Source organism: Lepus europaeus, chromosome 4, assembly GCF_033115175.1.
Source record: "Lepus europaeus isolate LE1 chromosome 4, mLepTim1.pri, whole genome shotgun sequence".
Classification (NCBI taxonomy): domain Eukaryota; kingdom Metazoa; phylum Chordata; class Mammalia; order Lagomorpha; family Leporidae; genus Lepus; species Lepus europaeus.
The window spans coordinates 47,748,926-47,760,881 of NC_084830.1; the positions used below are offsets into that span (position 1 = coordinate 47,748,926).

At 45.4% G+C, this 11,956-nt stretch overlaps 1 non-coding gene across 1 annotated transcript; it reads left to right on the forward strand.

Moving 5' to 3' along the window:
- The first annotated feature begins 11,606 nt into the window (after positions 1 to 11,606).
- Positions 11,607 to 11,688, forward strand: TRNAS-AGA (transfer RNA serine (anticodon AGA)). The gene has a single exon. It is a non-coding gene; the product is annotated as a tRNA-Ser (tRNA).
- Positions 11,689 to 11,956: the final 268 nt, after the last annotated feature.

The following is an 11,956-nucleotide window of genomic DNA, read 5'->3' on the forward strand; positions in this document are numbered from 1 at the left end:
GAAATATTACACAGCAGTAAAAAAAAAATGAAATCCAGTCTTTTGCAACAAAATGGAAAACATCATACTTAGTGAAATAAGCCAGTCCCAAAGGGTCAAATAACAAATGTTCTCCCTGATCTATGATAACTAATAGAGCACCTAAAAGGCACTCTGTAGAAATGAAATTGACACTTTGAGAAGCAATGACTTATACAGTCCTTGTCTTGACTATTGAGGAACAGGTTTTGTTTTTTTTTTTCCTTCTTAATACTATTGGTTTAACTCTACTGAATTAATCATATGTGTATAAAGTCAATTGAAAATAGATCCCAGTAAAAAATAAGCGTGGGAATAAGAGAGGGAGGAGGAAGTTTGTAACTGTAAAGCTGTATAGTTCTGCATACATTCCTATGGACTTACTTCTAAGGGCACAGTTTGAAAACTTGCCATGGGACCCTGTCGGACCCTCGCCATTGTTCCTGTTCTAACTCACCGCTTTACAGCAGCCGCTTTCACGGGCGTCCCCACTACTTTTTTAAAAGACAACTTGGTTGTCCAGGGAGTGTTGCCCATTGTTATTCCTTTTTTCCGCGGTACCAATCCTAGGCTTTTTCTATCACCCGCCTAGATTCCCGTGTATGCACGTTCTAATTGTTTTCTTTCCTGCTTCCAGCGACCGGTCCGACTATCCGAGTCACGGCACCACTTGTCGGACCCTCGCCAGCAAGGGTCCAACGTAGTCACGGCACGGTCACTGTTTCTCGGTTCTCAAGGAACTTTCACTCTTTCTCGGTTCTCAAGGAACTTTATATTCGTGGAGAGAGAAGGAAAGTGGGGAGAGGAGAAAAGAGGAGGAGGAGGGGGCAGCTGCGGTGGTGGTGGCGGCCCGCCGCCCAAATCCCAATGTCTCTTTATATCCCAAGTCCCGTGGAGCATGTGCTCCACAGCCAATAGCGGCTCTCTTCACGAGCAGTTCACGCTGATATCGTCCAATCAGATAAAAGGGCGCGTATAGCCTCAGGTCGAAAGTTCATCTGTTTCACCTGGTTCCTCCTAGTTGTTTATGCAGAGTCCATTCTGTTTCATCTGTTTCACCTGGCTGTTTTTGTAGGACTTGTGGTTGACCAATTGCTGCAAGCTATGTAGATACAAAAATGAGGAGGTTCCCATAGGTGGCCAGCCTGCGGTTCCCCCACAGGACCCCAAATCCCATTAAGCTGGGTGGTAAAAATTCTATCTTAAGTGCTAAAGTAATCATATAGATAGGATTAAGTGTTAAAGGGGTCATATAAATAAGATCAAGGGTCTAGGAATAATAATAGATAGAATTAAAAAGGAGAGAATGTTCCAACATGGAAACAGTCATACAGCAGACTCATAGAATGACAATCGCTCCAAACAAAACTCTGACCTCAGAATCAGCCCTTATGCATTCTGGTCTGGCTGAAAACCCAATGAGAGCACTTCAGACATGGAAAGCCAAGATGCTGTGGGGGGAAAAAAAAAAAAAAAAGTCCTACTTGAAGGATCTCTGTGAGTGAGACAAAAGTGGAAAGAAGTGGTCATCAAAGAAGATTGTACTTTTCTCTGAAGGGAGGAGAGAACTTCCACTTTGCTTATGGCCTTTTCTAAATACTGCCAGGGATTGTGAACTCAAAAGGCTTCCATAGCCTCGGCAGCTCATGTCAAGAGCTTCAGTTGATCATTGACATCATACATAAGAGTGTTAATTGTTAAATTAACAACAGGAGTCACTGAGCATTAACTCCCCATGCAGGACCTCTGTTCTCGATGAGTTGTATTATGAGAATTAACTGTAAAACTTGTTCTCAAACAGTTTGTGGGTGTGTGTGTGTGTGTGCATGCAAGTTGTTAAAATGTTTACATAGTACAGAGTTGGTCTTCTGTGTACAAAGTTAATTGAAAATGAATCTTAAGGGAGAATGGGACTGGGAATGGGAGAGGGAGGAGGAGGTGGGGTGGGAGTGGGAGTGAGAGATCAGGTATGGTGGGAAGAATCATTATATTCCTAAAGCTGTACTTGTGAAATTTGTACTCATTAAATAAAACATTTCTATGGGGGAAAAAAGGTAGGTAGATAGATAGATAGTTGAGGCTATGGTTTTAGCCTGTCCCTTCAAATTCATAATATTAGGAATTTAATCCCCAGTGTAACAGTGCTGGGAAATCAGACCTACTAGGTTATTGACTGTTGAGGGCACAGCTCTCATGAGTGGACTAATGTGATTATCATGGGAGTGGGCAGGTTGTCATGAAAGTGAATCCAGCCTGCTTGCTCTCATGCTCATTTGCCCCAGGCTTGATGTGACACAGCAAGAAGACCCTTATGAAATACCACTGGCCAGCAATGAAACTCCTCAGCCTCCTTAATCAAATAACCCAGTTCCCCTAGTAAATCCCCTCTTGTGGATCTGTGAATGGTGTAGTGATTCTCTCTGGAAAACTGTAAGAAGGAAGGAAGGACAGGAAGGGAAGGAGGGACGGGGACAGTGCAGAGGCTGAAGCCAGGAGCCCAAAACCCAATCTGTGTATCCTACATGGGAGGCAGGGATCCAACTACCTGAGCCATCATTGCTTCCCAGGATTTGCATTAACAGGCAGTGCTGGCATCAGGAGCCAGATCCAGAACTCAAACCCAGATACTCTGATGTGGACATGGATCTTTAAACACAAGGCAAAGCATCCACCTCTAAAATGTATTTCTTAGGGGCTGGCATTGTGGCACAGCAGCTCAAGCCAGCACCTGCAGTGCCACATCCCATACAGGCACTTGTTCCAGTCCCTGCTACCCCACTTCCAATCCAGTTCCCTACTAAACACGCCTGAGAAAGTAGTGGAGGATGGCCCAAGTGCTTGGACCCCTGCACCCACGTGGGAGACCCAGAAGAACCTACTGGCCCCTGGTTTTGGACCAGCCCAGCTCTGACAGTTATAACCACTTGGGGAGTGAGCCAGCAGATAGGAGATCTCTCTCTCTCTCTCTCTCTCTCTCTCTCTCTCTGTAACTCTGCCTTTCAAATAAATAAATCCTTAAAAACAAATTCATGAAACTCATTCCTCTCTGCTTGGCAAAGTAGTCTACCCCAAGGCAGGATTCTGGCTCTGGAGCGAACACTTTAGGTTAGTTCAGAGAAGATGTTAGCCACTGAGGATGGCCTTTTCCTCTTGGGAGAATTATTAGAGGCTATCCCTCTCCAACCCTTCACAGCATGGTTGCCTAGTATTGAATTCTATCTTCATTTTTTAGCAGGTGAAGAAACTGACAGAGAAGATAAATGGCTGAAATGAGATTGAAATCCAGCCCTTGTGACTTCTAAAGCCTAAACTGTTTCCTTTAGATTAAGAAAATAATCTCTTGTTGGATTTATATCAGTTTCTCATACTGTATGAAGCTAAGGCACAGTAAGTGAAGCAAGTATGCGTTAGCCACAATTTACAATGAGGAAACTCAAAACCAGCATAGCTCCAGGTCTCATCTGAGACCATGATACAAAGAGACTTACAACTAAAACCAAGGCTCAGAAGGCCCAGGGGCCTAAGTTGCTTTGGGTTCTATAAGCTTTAGTCTGGGGCCAGTGCTGTGGTATAGCCGGTAAAGCCACTGCCTGCAGTGTCAGCATCCCATATGGAACGCTGTTCCACTTCTGATCTTGCTCTCTGCTATGGCCCAAGTCCTTGGTCCTCTGCACTTGCATGGGAAACCCAGAAGAAGCTGATTGGTGCAGTTCCGGCCGTTTGTGGCCAACTGAGGAGTGAACCAGCAGATGGAAGACCTCTGTCTCTCTCTTTCTGCCTCTGCCTCTCTGTAATTCTGCCTTTCAAATAAATAAACAAATTAGTCTCACTGTAGTTAGAGCATGGATGTTGGTCTGAATTTCAGTCAGAGACCAATGTGTAAGGTCCGTGAATGGCTCATTCCCTGAAAAACAGACTTCCAATCTCTTCCGACTCAACTTGCTGGCACCCGCCTTCACTCTCACACCTCATTTTCTCTGTACCCGGGATGGCTACTTGACAGTGTCGAGATAGACTTCCAGATCATACACACGGAGGAGAATTACAATCAATGTAGAAAAAAAACGTGAACTGGCCAGAGTATTGTAAACTTACATACCCTCATAGAACTTGACCTGGGAAGATTCTCCACAGACAAGAATTTAAGAATTAAGTTGTCTGAGTCTGGTTGGGTAGATTTGTCTGCTGGGTCCTCACAAGTTATCAGAAAATCCAGTAAAGCAAATTCCTATCTTCCCTTCAGTTTGGTTTTATTTTGTGGTTTTGCTTTGTTAAATGAGGGGGAGAGGCAATAACAAAAAGGAAATAATAAAAACATGCAAAATAGTGTGCTGCATGAAAAAATGAACAGCAATTTTTCAGGTAGGTAGACCCAATTACAAAATGCAGGTGATGTGAACTTGTGCACATAACTTAACTTCTCTGTCCCTGTTTCTTCAGCTACAACAAGTAGATACAATAGGTTCTTCAAGAGCTCAAATCTGGCAGATGTGTGACACACATGAAAACACTACACCCAACACAATCATTGCCATGAGGCAGACGAAGTCTGGGCTGACAAAAGGCTGGAAACTGTTTTAAGATGGCTCAGGTGAAGAGAACTCACTGACCTGGGGCTGTCTAAGGAAAAGTTTCGAGCCCAGCAAGGTCTGGCCTAGTTTGTCATTTATACTCCAGGGGCATGACCTGGAGCCCTACAAAGGCAATGGGAATGTGTGGGCTCTGGAGATACATCAAGTGGGGACCAATTTGATTCCCAACTCATCCACACTGAAACAGCCTTGGGAAGAGATGGCACCCCTGGGCACCAAGGTGCATTGTGGGAAGGGAGTGGCAGTATTCAGGGTCAAATAGGAGCCAGGAGCTTCTTCTGGGTGTCCCACATGGGTACAGGGGCCCAAGCATTTGGGCCATCCTCCACTGCCTTTGCAGGCCATTAACAGAAAACTGGATCAGAAGAGGAGCAGCTGGGACTTAAACCAGCCCCATATGGGATGAGGGAGCTACATGGGCATTACTCGCTATGTCACAGCACCAGCCCCTGAGCATTGTTTTGAAGAATTGGATTTTGAGGATGTGTGGGAGGAAGGAATAGATTTTAAGAAATTTGCAAAGAAGCCCACCCATAATTGACCTTTGACTAATAAGAGTTTTGACAAATAGGGATATTTGTCCTGAAATGGACAATTACCAGAGAGAAGTTAGTGATCTCACCACACAGGGAGTTCAGGGTAAGTTTTGTCTTAATCAAATGGATCTGAAAGTAGTAGGTTAATAGTGGAAGAGGCTGCCACTGTCGTTCCACATCTGGATGTTGCTGTCTGCATTCCTCTGCTGAGCCTGCATCTTGGTAGCAGGCTTATGCTGAACATTTGCGTTTAATGGTGGAGACGGTGTCAGAGGCCAGAGAAAACTGACTTCCCTATTCTCTTCTGTCCTTTTCTGTGACTCTACTGCCTTGTCTTGGTTTCTAAGCAAAACCTGGAAAAACCTACAAGAAGAAATGTTTTCTGATCTATCTATAAATAATTCAGAAAATAGTCCTGTTAATTTTGGTGAAGAAAATCGATTTTGAGTAGTTTATTTGAATAGAAATAAAATGTAAATTTTGTTTAAAATTGGAAAAAAAAGAAAAGAAAAAAACATCGTTAGCCAGGGCCAAGAGAAAAGGGGGCCAATCGCCCAGAAAGAGGGGCCAGCATGGACCAGGAATTTGTCAGGGCTAAGAAATGGCCCCCAAAAAGAGATCCACATCGAATCCCTGAAATTGAAATCAATAAATGTGACCTTACTTGGAAAAAGCATCTTTGCAGATGTGATTAAGAATCTTAAGAAGAGGAGTTTATCCTGAATAATTTGGGTAGGCCCTACATGTAACCGCTTGTATCCTTGTAAAATAGACACAGAGAAGGCGCTGGGAAGATGCAGGCAGAGCTTGGAGCAATGTGGCTCTAAGCCAAGAAATACCACAAGTTCACCTGAGCCTTTGGAGGGAGTGAGTGCTGTCCTGCCCACGTCTTGATCCCCGACTTCCGTATCTAGAACTGAGGGAATAAATGTCTATTGTTTTAAGTGGTGATTTGTATTAGCAGCGTCTGTAAACTGCTACAGCCCTGGACAAGGTTTGGGGTTTGTACGGAGTTTCAACCCAAGAACAGAAGTGCAATCTATAGGTACACTGGAAGCCATCATACAAAGGCTTGTCTGGCGTTTTGCACACTAGATACTGGACCTAGATTGTCCAGATCAATTCTAGATCTAAATATGTTGGGGGAAGGGCAAGTCTTGGGTTGGCTTGGGGCTGGTGGGGTTGGTTCATCCTGCAGGGGCAATATGTTAGTAGTCACATCCAGACAGAACCAAAAGGAACCAACAGAGCAAGCAGTGATGTTTTCGGCAATAAATGATAAACGTCTCCTTGAATTTGGCTGCATGTAATCAGAGATGACGTCAGTTTCAGAAGGAAAAAAAAAAAAAAACACTTCTGTATAGGAAAACATACTGCTGCTTCTGCGGCCTGGGGAGGCCAGTCCCTTCTTTCACAGCCCAGGCACACACCAGCACTGGGGCAGAGGTGAGTGCAGGCCTTGCCCTCAAGGGGCCCACCAGCTGCCCTGGCCCTCCTCTATGGCTCTCATAGCCCCTCTGGAAGTGAGACCTCCTTGTGTGCTCAGGGAGACCCCTTCTTCAGCTGAGAGTTTCTGTGGCTTGAATAGACCATTGTGTACTCGTATTAGAAAGGAGGATTGGAGAAAGGAAGAATTTAGTATTGCTACAAGAGCACTTCTGACACTTGGGTCTGAGAATCTGCCTCATTATTAGGATACAAGAGGAATCCCCTATCCTCACAAAATCACACCAAAATAGGGTGTCCTTTTTAAAATTTTATATATTTTAATTTTATTTGAAAGGCAACGAGACAGAGGTCTTCCATCCACCAGTTCACTCCGCAAACACCCACAACAGCCAAGGCTGGGCCAGGCTGAAGCTAGGAGCACAAACTCAATCCAGGTCTTCCACAAGGGTGTCAGGGACCCAAGAACTATGGGTGCCATCTGCTACTTCCCAGTGTGTGCATTATCAAAAACCTGCATTGTAAACAGAGGACCCAAGATTCAACCCAGGCACTTGGACGTGGAATGAGAGTGCTCCAGTCAGCACCTTAACTGCTGCACCAAATGCCCACTTCATACAACAGTTTCAAGTTGGATATTCTCAAAAGCCACACCTTCCCTCCCCCACACACGTCAGCCCTGGTGCCCGCCTGCAGAAGCTCGTAGCCTCATATGTAATAGACGATCTAGACAGGGCCACTAATCTACAGAGTTGTGGGTGCCTTGGAGTGACATGGAGCATCAGTCAAAGAAATTGAGAAGAGGAAATATGGGAGGCATGGAAGGATTCTAAAATATGGCAATGCGGTATTAAATTTCTGTCATCCATCTATGCCTCTGGAGATAGTCTTCCCCAAAATGACCAGCACGAACATGAAATAATGCAATAAATGGTTGCCATAAAAATCTCAGAATAATAAAGAATTTCTAAATTATTTCACCTCTCTAGCTTTGATTGCATCATGTATAAAATGAAAAGTTGTATACATAATCAAAGTCCCTTCTAATCACCAAATATTCTCTGGGCAGTTCATTGTAAGGTGGATACCAACAAGTACCTTTAATCAGGGCCGTGCAGGCCAGCTAACATGTAGGAAGGTGACTGAGGAATAGTGCCATCTGGTCTACCTCAAAACTCAGGGACCTCCCTGAGGGTCTTTGTTGACAGTGGAGGGGAAAGGAAGGCAGATGGGCACCAAACCTAAGCCCAGGCCTGGTCTTAGAGACATTTGAAATCACCTCCGTCAATTTGTTCTTACTTTGCTTTCATTATAACCCCAGATGAAATTCCTGTTCTCCCATATTTCCCAAATTCATCTTTCTTTTGGGGGGGAGGGAGGGATGGGGATCAGGTTTAACTTTATGGAAGTTAAAAATCACAAAGCAAAAAGTGATATGAAAGAAGACGGAGAGAAGAACCATAGAATGGAAGGCACATTTTCACGTTAAAGCCAGAAACGGGTTGGACTACTGACTCCTCAGAGGGTCGACAGGTCTGAGCCACAGACATTAGCACTTGCCCCTCTGGCTGATCTGTTTGTTGGTTGCTAGGTGGATGGTGATAAAATATCCATTTGGGTGGGGTCACAATTATATTACCCTCTTATAGCACATCTGTGAATCCTGGCGCTCTCAACAAATGACTATAGTTCATAGGCTTCTCTGCTGTCAGAAGCTGCTTCCCAGATACCAGCTTTGGACCTAGCCCTACCATATGGACACACGGGGTCAGTGAAAAATGGGCGTCCGAGGGGCCCCAAGACATGAGAAAGTCTGACGAACAGTGACAGGTTTGATCCAGGCTGCTGAAGAGAAATGTACTGAGACTAGAAAGAGCAGAGACGCACGCCTTCGGAACGTGTCTGTGGATGGAAACACACCCGGAGCAATGCCTGCGAGAGCCCCTGGCGGCCGTGTTAACCCTGGCATTGTGATCACGAAGAGGCTATGCTCATTTCTGGCACCTAACATCGGACACATTGACAGCAACAGGGTTGATGGAAGAGGAAAGAATCTGTTTTGCAGTTTTTTTTTTTTTTTTAAGTTCTCGGATTTCTCCAGCCATTTGAAATCACGCCAGAGAAATACTTGATTTCAGCATTCTTAACCTCTCTGCAATGATGCCGCAAGTGGTGTCCCCCACATGTGATGATGTATTTCAGAGCCAGAGTTTTCTCAAGATGTTCCAAGCCTGCAGGCTCCTGATCCTTTTTCAAATTACCAAGATGATAGTATCCCAGTGAGAGTTGTGATTAGTCTAAACTCTCCACAGCTGTGAGAGATGACTGTACAAATTCCAATAAAGAGTCTGCGTGTTCTGGACTGAATTTACCTACACGACATCGAGGCCTAACTCAGGGACTGTTTGAAAGGACCGGGGCTGCCACAGTGCTTCTCCATTTCTTTCTCAGCATCAGCTGCTCACAAGCTTGCAGCTGGGCCCGGAGGATGCCCCCTTTGCTTACACCAAGGTCACTGCCCAGCAGTGGGGATTTATTCAGAAGGCCTGCGCCATGTGGGGAGAGCAAGCGGGCTGGGAAAATTCAAGCTAAGTACATGGGAATTCAAAGAGGCCTTGCGATTCATTATGTGAATAGGCAGGAGGATTATAAAACACCTTGTAACCGAGGGCTTGGCCCGGAGCTGCACAGGACAACAGAACCAGCTGCTTCACCGCCTCTGACTCACTTTGGAGAAGGCAGGCTCAGAGCGTTCTTCAGTTACTGGGAAAAGCCGAGGCTCTGTGCTCTTAATTGGGACACCTCTTCCTTAAAATACTTCCTGTGGATACTACATGTCAAAATACGCAGTATGCCCCTTCTACTGTGTTTAATAGTTATATGATCTGGAGGCACTTGCCTCTTGTTTCTGAAACATCGAATACTTGGCATGCTTTCAAAGACTGGGACTTAGGGGATAAGAACTCACACCATTGTTGATGCACATTAACAATTACAGAGATTTAAAAAAAAAAAAAAGATCATTCCCTTTAGAAAACAAATAGAAAATACCAAAGATGTATAGAACATGTTTTTGAAAATTGTATCTACTAATATGATTTGCACGAATGTAGAGTTGTCTACTGCCTTGTCCACCTTCATGGGATACATCCATAGTTCAGAGTTCTCTAAAGTATGCCCTGCTATCACTCCCTATGTCTGGAGATGTTAATAACGCACAATTATCTTACAGTTTACCACCAGCATACACATATGTGCCACACTTGTGTGATGCACGGTATTTCTTCTTGCACACTCTGAACTTGACTTCATTTTGTCAGAAGCAAACCAGAAGGAGAACATGATGGGAGTCAGGAGACCCACCAGAGAGTTGAATGAGCTGTAAATGAAATTCTCCAAATATGAGTGCCATAGGTCTGAATGATCTATGCATGGAAAATTTATTAAAATGGAGGTGGGGATGGGAGGAGGAGGAAATAGACTCCAATTTTTTTTTTAATATTCACACAAACACAACACACAAAAGAAACTTTTCTTTTATCTCTTTACAGTCTCTTGTTGCAAATCTGCACGCAAGTAGATTCTTTCAACTACTAGTATGTATTATCTCAGATTTCATCTTTTCTAGGGAAAAATCATTAAGCTAAGCTTGTCAAACTAATGACAGCTACACCTTACTTCCCCTGGAACCGCTGTTTGGAGGGCAACTTTTACATGTCTTCCTGCTGGAAGCCAGTTCCAGGTGCAATCAAGTTGCGGGGGAACAAAAAAAAAAAAATGGTGACTGGTAAGTCATACAAAATGCCAGAATTCTAAAACAAAGCTGGAGGGACAATCATCAGAATACAGGAAAGAGGAGTGTGGCCTTCTAGGACTATCCACAGTTGCTCTGTGGGTAACATCAGTGCTGTGCCAGCTGGTAGATATCCGACAGCCAGCTCTGAGGGAGGAAAGGCTGTCCTCTGCAACTTTGCAGTTTCCCAGGTGTAAATCCACATGGCCGAAGGCAGCAGCGGCATCAGCGAATGAGAAGCAGAGCACACACACCACAGCAACCCCGGGATGCGCGCGGTATTCAGCTACACCAGACGTCAATGACCTCAGCCGCATTAAAAAAAAAAAAAAAAAAAAAAAAAAAAAAAAAACAGTAAAATGTAGCAACACAACCAACACGCGGCGAATGTGGAGCATCACTTTTGTTTTAATGTAAGAGTGTGCGTTTTCAGAATTTAACTTTTAACCGTGGTTGTAGCTAACACCTGGCTCCTAAACAACGCCAATGCGAAGTGGGCTCGCTCCTAGGCGCTACTGCGCGCTGCTCCTCGGGGACATCCAGGATACGTGGGATACAGAAACGAAGTTCTTAAAACTCTCCTCTGAGTTTGCAAGGGTGCGAGCCTCTTTGCTCCCGCTTTGGAAATAGCGCAAGGCACCTGGGAGACCGTGGAGAGAACTTACTGCAAGAACGACAGTCCTGAGCCTGGCATTTGTATCACTTTCACAACAGCGGGGTCGGGGGCGGGGGGCGGCGCTGGTCTGACCCTGCGTGGTCATTTCAGTCTGCAGGTGACAATCTTCTGATGCCGAGGCCTTCTCGTGCGAGCCGATCGCCTAGAGAAAGGCGCAGGGGTGGACTGGCGGCCACGCGAGGAGGCCGGGAGGCGGGCCAGCAGCCCCGCGGCTCCCGGCTCCCTCCGGGACCCGGCGCCGTCACTGTGCAAGCCGCAGGTGTGCGGCGGTGCCCGCTTGCTTGCTCTCTCGCTCGCTCCCTCTAGAGATCGGGCGAGAACTCGGGCTTGTTTGTAATCACATCAAAAGGGCTGGACAACATACGTTCTGAGCCCTTCAGACAGCGAAAATCATTAAAACAGTTGAGTCGTAATATTTAAATGGATTCGCCATCAGACAAACCGGCGTAGTAATGTTTTCCTCTAGAACCAAACCACCGTATTACGCCCGCAGACGCTGCTGCCTGAGTCTACATAGATTCTCGCTGCTAAAACCTCCAACAGCAGTAGTCGTGGCCGAGTGGTTAAGGCGATGGACTAGAAATCCATTGGGGTCTCCCCGCGCAGGTTCGAATCCTGCCGACTACGGTAGGTTACAAGTTTTGCCACAGATTTGTCGTTTTTTTCCTTTACAGTGTTACCTTCCGACCCCCACAGATTTTTTTAACAAATTTATGACCGTTCAGAACACAAGGTAGACCCAAACGAAGAAGTTGTGAAAAAGAGAGCGAGAGAGTATGCCTGTGGTTACTGCTCGGGTCCGGAAGGGGGAGATGAGAAGGGAAAGCCAGATTACACTTAAAGGGAAAAAAAGCAAAGCGCCGCGAGGTCACACAGGGTCGGAGAGCTCGGGACC